The sequence below is a fragment of the Tachysurus vachellii genome, chromosome 8, assembly GCF_030014155.1.
Source record: "Tachysurus vachellii isolate PV-2020 chromosome 8, HZAU_Pvac_v1, whole genome shotgun sequence".
In the NCBI taxonomy this organism is placed as follows: Eukaryota; Metazoa; Chordata; class Actinopteri; order Siluriformes; family Bagridae; genus Tachysurus; species Tachysurus vachellii.
The window spans coordinates 9,496,571-9,503,798 of NC_083467.1; positions in this window are offsets into that span (position 1 = coordinate 9,496,571).

The window sequence follows — 7,228 nt, forward strand, 5'->3', positions numbered from 1 at the left end:
GTAGACGTGCGCCGTTTGATGTCTGACTTCGCACACTAACTACCACGTATTGTGTCTATGCCACTGGAATTTTCTGGTATGTACTTGTGTTTTTCTACTAACATAGAGCAGTCAAATATCTGCTTGACTGGTGGTGGCAGAGAAGCAATGGATCAATATTTTTTTCCACCTCTACTATATCTACTCTTCAGGATCCCAGCCCAGCATTCAGATATTAATTGTGCTGTGATTCTGTCTGTGAAAATAAATGCCTGTTCCTTTTGAAGCAAAAGGATAAAAGGAGATGGCTAACTACAGGACAAAAAGAAGTACACCTGAGGCACACCAGTCTACTTTAAGTACACAAGATGGCATAATTGCAGGGCACATTATCAATCTGCAATTTGCATGTCTGCAATTAGTCACAGCGATATCAAGAGGCTCCATCTCCTCCCTCACACGATGATGCAGTCTGAACCCTCGCCTCAACGCCACCATGATGAATCCGGCCTGATGAGTGCTGGGAAAGGTTAATGAAGCACAATGGGAAATCAGTTCTCCTCCATCCGTGTGCTGGAGAGATGCTGGAGGAGTGGGTGGAGTGGGAGACAACTGAGCCAGGCTCTCTCTAGTGAGTAGAGGCATTGCTGCCCACACAGGCAGCATTAAAGCCTGACCAAACCTCCTGGTGAAGCTCCAGAAGTGGAAGAATTATTAGGCAAACAGAGGACTGGAGATGGCAGAGAAGAGATGGGCAGGAGTTGGTTATTATTATGAGATTAAGTGGCTGAGTAGCTCAACTTTAACCTATATACAAGATATAAAGCATAAGAGTCAGCGTTAAAACCTGAATACGATCAAGGTTTGCATTGTTTCTAGAGTTCCACCCACTGGAGGATTTTTTACATACAAGGTATTTTTAGACAACACTGGGTATCTTTGAACATGATTTTATTTCTGTATATTTATTTGATGTGTGAATTGTGCACATATTCTGCAAATGTATATTTATTACTAGCCTATTACAAAGTATTTGTTCAGTCACTATGCTTGTTTGTCCATGTCCAATATTAGTTTCTAACCTGAGCAGTACTTCTCAGTGAACAGCTCTCCTGCCCCACTTATAAATAGCTCTGGCTTGCACTGGCCCTCTCTTCTGATAGAGGAATCAGTTGTATAGTGAGATGAGATGAGAGAGGAAGAGAGAATGAAAGAATGGGCCCCTAGCCAGATGCCTGAAACCAGAGGGAGCACAAGCACCATTGCTTTCCCCTATAATCAGCATAGTTCTCTCTCTCTCTCTCTCTCTCTCTCTCTCTCTCTCTCTCTCTCTCTCTCTCTCTCTCACACACACACACACACATTTCAGCAACTCCATTTGTTCTATCCAGAGAGGGCATTCATTCATTCACTTCACTCTTTCCTACTGCATCTAGTCACCTCAGACAACTGCAGCTAGGAGAGGAGGCACTTTTCTGTGCTTGTAAGTAAATCAACAACAGTGATGTTGGGGGCTGGGATGTATGGGTTTTTTGTTTGAGTGAGGGCGTAGGCTGTTTGTTTCTAGTTAAGAGGGTGTGATGGCCGTGGTCTAGGATGGAAGAGGGTTGTGAAATAATCTGAGGGTGTGTCCACAGCCAAAGCAGAGAGTGTGTGTGTTATGTGTGCACACCCTTGTAACAAGTAGCAGAGTACATGCTGAACACTGTCAGAGTGAGTTTGGAAAGCAGACCCACTCCTCCCAAAACAAAGTTCACTGAAGACATGCGGCATGGGAGATGAGCAACAGTCCATCGGCGATGCCACAGGCGCCACTGCAAGGAATGAGGCAGAACAACAAATATTTGCCAGCAGTCTCCACCCCATCCTCCCAAAGGTCCATAGGGGGGCCTCTTCCATCAACGTGAGTTTGCCCTGCTTGTGTAGTATACTCAGTCCCATCACACGATTTTCATTAAATTGCACAGGGTTCACACATCTCACACATCAGAGCACCACAGAATCATCCTGTTCCCTCTCCATCCACTGCAACTCAATAGTCAAGAAGTAGCACCACTGGCTATAGGAAGATGATCTCACACTCATAATCTTTTTCCCACTGATATCCCGACTAAATCCCAGGAGATAGGTCCCTCTCTCCATTGAGGTCAGAAAGGAAGTCCTAAAAATGGCCTCCTCTGATTTTTAATCTGTAAAAAATTACTTTGTTTTTCCAATATGGCCAAGAGAATGTTTTTTAAAGGGGAGTAGCCAGAACTTTGGCTTTTGACTTGGTTTTGATTGACCAAGTCTCTTTTGTCAAGGGATCTTACCTCAGCTGGAAAAGTAGGATTTGATCACATGATATCATAATGTTGTAAAAGAGATATTGTGTCTAGGAAGCTTAGTCATCAGCAGTTTGAGTATACACTCAATACTTTTCATTTAATCTATATTCATTTTTCATTTCAAAATGTGCTTTCATTGTCAAGACTTCCTCCATTATTGACTTGATCGATGATGGTTCTTGTGAGTAATATGTAGATTTTTGTAATATATACTCTTGAGAAAAGAAGGATTAAGCATGTTGCATGTGCTGTGGATACACTTACTAGTTTTTGCCAAGTTATTAACTGGAACTATAACAATTGTTCAAAACACGTTTCAAAATAACATTTTGTTTTTATATAAAACAGCATGCACACCTGGAGTGGTCTATCCTTTTGTTATTCTAAACCCCTTGACATCTAGATATTATTAAACAATTAAATATGAACTGAATTAGATATGAACTGAATATTTGCAGAGCACTGTTTCTGAGGATAAGGTGAAGAGTGGCCAACTAGTGAGTAATGGGGATGCCCTACTAACCTTAGACCAAGATGTGCTTTGTCTTGGCCCCCAAAAGGGAAGCAGTTTAATTTAGTGCTGTATCAGGTAAAGCCAGTGATTTTTCTAGCAGTGCTGTAGGAATCCGGTCCTGTGGGAATAGTGCCGGGCTTGCCAGGCAGTTGGGGGATGTGAGAAGAAGTATAGCTTGCAAATGGCCTCCAGGCAGAAGAAGAGCCTTGACAGGTACACCAACGCAAGCGCTGATTGCATTCAAAATCTGCCTCTGGCCGCAAACCATATCAAGGAAGATCTCTTGTTTGTGTGTCTTCCGTGTCCATCCAATTTCCCTAGTGTCAACTGTGACACAATGAAACGGACTGTTATTGTTAAACAGGTTAGACATCTTGAATGTTATTTGCTTTTTTCTTGGCTCTTGGCTTGCTTATTGGCTTGGCTTGGATTGTTGTTTTTTGAATAGTACCTAAAAACAAACCTCTAAAATGTAACTCACTGTAGGCCACAATACATAATTTATATACATTGCCTGCGTATATTAGTACATGAACTATCGATGGAGAGAGAGCTGAAGGCATTTGTAGGGAAACCAGGATGGGGTATGGAGGTCAGGAAGCCCCTCTGGGATGTATCTGGACTTAACTAGTTGTCCTAGACAGACGATGCACACATGAGTCCCATGAATGCCAGTTCCTGCCAGTCTGTGTCGCGTACCTGCACTTTATATCATGAGAATAGAAAGCTTTAATATAGTGCAAATGTTAAAAATACAGATCATTCAGTACCATACACTAGAAAAACAAATAGATCTAGAACTCATTCTTAACCTTGTCCCTCTGGAATAACTCTACAAGATTCTATCAAGAACACTTCAAGGTGTTTCCCTGTCTCAGATGGTTGTCTAAGGATTGAAGATGTTTTTATTGAATTATTTGTGGGGTGAAGAGGGAATGTTGCTGTTGTGGGTCATGTTGGTATCATGGGGGACATGCTATTGCAGTTACAATGATGATTAGTAGCAGAAAAAAATTGCAGTGATCTTAAACATGAGAGATATATCTCCCTATATTTCAATGACTTTAATCAGAAATTCAATGAAAGAAAAATTCAATGTAGAAATAATGCTATACAACGTATTTGCAATAGCTTAGCACACATGCACACGTGTTCCTCCTGCATTTCAGAGGATTTCTCCCATAGAGACATGGATTGTAGGGTGATTGAAATCTCTAAATTGTTCATAGTGTGTGAACAATTTAAGTGTGTTCACAGGGTGTACCCCAGCTCTGACACCATGCCAAGGATGTTCCCCAGCTCGTGCCCCGCGTCCGCTGAGGTAGACACCTGGTTTAATGTGACTATGTGTAGTATAAGCAGTAAAGAAATGGATGGATGGATATAAGCATAGAAGCTGAACCTTTGTGTTTGAGTGTATAGATGAGGAGGTAAAAGTAATTGAAAGGCTAAAAGTATTAAAAGCTGCTGCATCAGTCTTTTTGGGTAGAAAATAATTCCTACTGGTGCCAGTATCAGCAAGCAGCATTATGGGTAATTTAGGAAACCCTTAGTCAAACAACTTGAATTTAATAAAAATTAGAAACCTTTCTCAAAATTGATGCTATATATTGATACACAAGCCATTAAAGGTGGATATTTAAAAAACCTCTCAGAAAACTCTTGCTATACATTGTTTGATCCTCATATTTTATGGCCCAAAAAAAGAGCAGTTGTATTGTAGATGCAGAGTTCTACTTTTCATATAGAAAACCGTGTGTTTTCTTAAACTTAAGTGAACATTAGAATCAAGCCTTTATGCTCTGTGAAAGAGTCTTGTTTAGGTTTCACGACACTATACTTTATCTTCGACACCACTGTAGTGTGCTGCTGAGGGTATGTCTTTCTTTTTATCCCCCACCTTTCTTGCTTGCTGCATTAGATACCAGTCTACTCTGCCACAAGCCATGCGGTGTGAATTACCTTATAAGGCAGGAGGAAAACTTCTCTCTCCTTCTCAGACACCAAACAGCCTCCCCAACACAGGCTGCTAGTTTCCAACTCTACTCTCACCATGACCTTGATCTGGCTCTGCCCACAGACACAGACTTAATGCTGGGAGAAACTTGGCCCAAGACTACACCTGGGATTAGGAATCATAGGGGAAAGGGTGTAAACAAAAACATAAAGACTAGATCTTGCGTAAAGTGGAAATAACTATACGTGTTTCTGCACCATTCCTACCGAGGTTCACTGTGAACAATAACATGAGTCACCCTGAATGTTCCTTATAAACAGGAAAAACAAAAAACCTAATCTAAATCAAAAGCACAGGTGTCTGCTGTTATGCAATCAGCCATGTATAATTGGAGGTAATGCTATTTCCTCCCTTTCAAAGATTTCTTTGTAAAGAAATCTCGTTTCTTCTCGTTTCCACAAGGTTGTGTTCCCAAGCACTCGTCTGACCTTTGACACCAGCCCCCATGCTGTATATCTTTATGGTAGGGAGTGCAGACATGGTACAAAATAAACAGCAGTGATAAGGCTGTGAGGAGGAAGTGTTGTGTACCATAATCCTTTGCTGCTTTGCAGCATCCGTCCAGGCATTTCCCCTCCACAGGGAGCGCCGTCGCTCAGGAATATGCATGGAATGTGATCTTTTGTTTGGAGTAAGATATTTGTTATGATGTTGGCCCATAAGTGCCATTTTGAAAAAAAATTGTACAACCCCATATTAAGAATTCTGAAGTAGAAAAGCAGACTATGTGAAAGGGTTAAGCAGTGCAGGGTCTTGATGTCTCATGGACAGACTCATGGCTCACACTACTTACATGAACAGCGGATTGTGAACCTAAATTTTGGTGGCACAGAACACCACCAAATTATGCTTATGCAACAAAGTAGTCGTAAAATATTAGAGAATAGTCTAGTGAATTTTTAGAGTAACTGTGTGTTAAAATGTATCTCATTCAAGTTAATATCATTAAGAGGATTGAAAGCTAACTGCATCTGATAAACCCACAAACATAAAAGACCCATAAGAACCCAGAAACCTGGTCAGTGGAAAAGAAGATTTCTCAGGGTATTGCAGATGCTTAGACATGATCCACTCCATAATCCCCATTTCCTTTCTCCAATCTTTCAGTAGAAATACAGTCATAATAGACATGATTTCACATAACCGGAGTATTTTTAAACATTCAGGACTGTAACTGTCCTGTCCTTTGCTTCTCCCCCAAGCAAGGGGCAGGTGAGTCCTTTACCAGTGGGCCTCAATTTGTGCTTTTTGCAGTTTCCATGTTTCACCACTAGGTGCAATAACACACAGAAATGTGAACAAATCAATTGGCTTACACATGTCCTATAACATGTCCTATAACATTCATTCATTCATTCATTCATCTTCTACCGCTTATCCGAACTACCTCGGGTCACGGGGAGCCTGTGCCTATCCCAGGCGTCTTCGGGCATCAAGGCAGGATACACCCTGGACGGAGTGCCAACCCATCGCAGGGCACACACACACTCTCATTCACTCACGCACACACTAGGGACAATTTTTCCAGAGATGCCAATCAACCTACCATGCATGTCTTTGGGGGAGGAAACCGGAGTACCCGGAGGAAACCCCCGAGGCACGGGGAGAACATGCAAACTCCACACACACAAGGTGGAGGCGGGAATCGAACCCCGACCCTGGAGGTGTGAGGCAACCGTGCTAACCACTAATCCACCGTGCCCCCCATGTCCTATAACAAATTTTTTTAATTAAGTGGTCACATAAAATAGATAATTGGTGTTTCGATAGAATTTCAAATATGTACAGTTCAACTTTGAGCTGTTGCTGGCTTTTAAAAGGCAGATAATTTGTGTCTGAATGTTGTTGCTTTTTTTTTTTTTTTTTGCAATGTCCCTGAGCATTTTAGTCTGAATTCCAAAAGACAGAAAATGTGAAAAACCAAGTGGCTGAATAATGGTATTGTGCTGAATTTTAAAACACATTCAGAGCATTTCAGTGTGGAGAATGTTTCAGTGAAAATCTTTATATATTTATTTTAAAAAAAATTTAATGATAATAATTTTAAAAAAAAAAACAGCAGTTCCGGTTTTTCCAATATTAATTATGATTTCATGATGTTTTTAGGCTCTGTGATGGCATAAACAGCTCCGTTCACAGTTCATGCTACATATAACTAAAATAACGAATGTTGATAGAAAAACTAACATCCTTTGAATATGAGATCTTCAGGCTAAATTTAAAAATGTATTTTTTTTTTTTTTTTTTTTTAAAAAGGTACAATCAAAGCTTAATCACTGCCACTTAAAGTATTCAGGTTTTTGTCCTGTTTTGGCTGTAGTCCCACCAATGTCCTCAGTCTACATTAAAGCTGAAGTTATTCTGAATCTGAGGTGATGTATTGATTGTTGA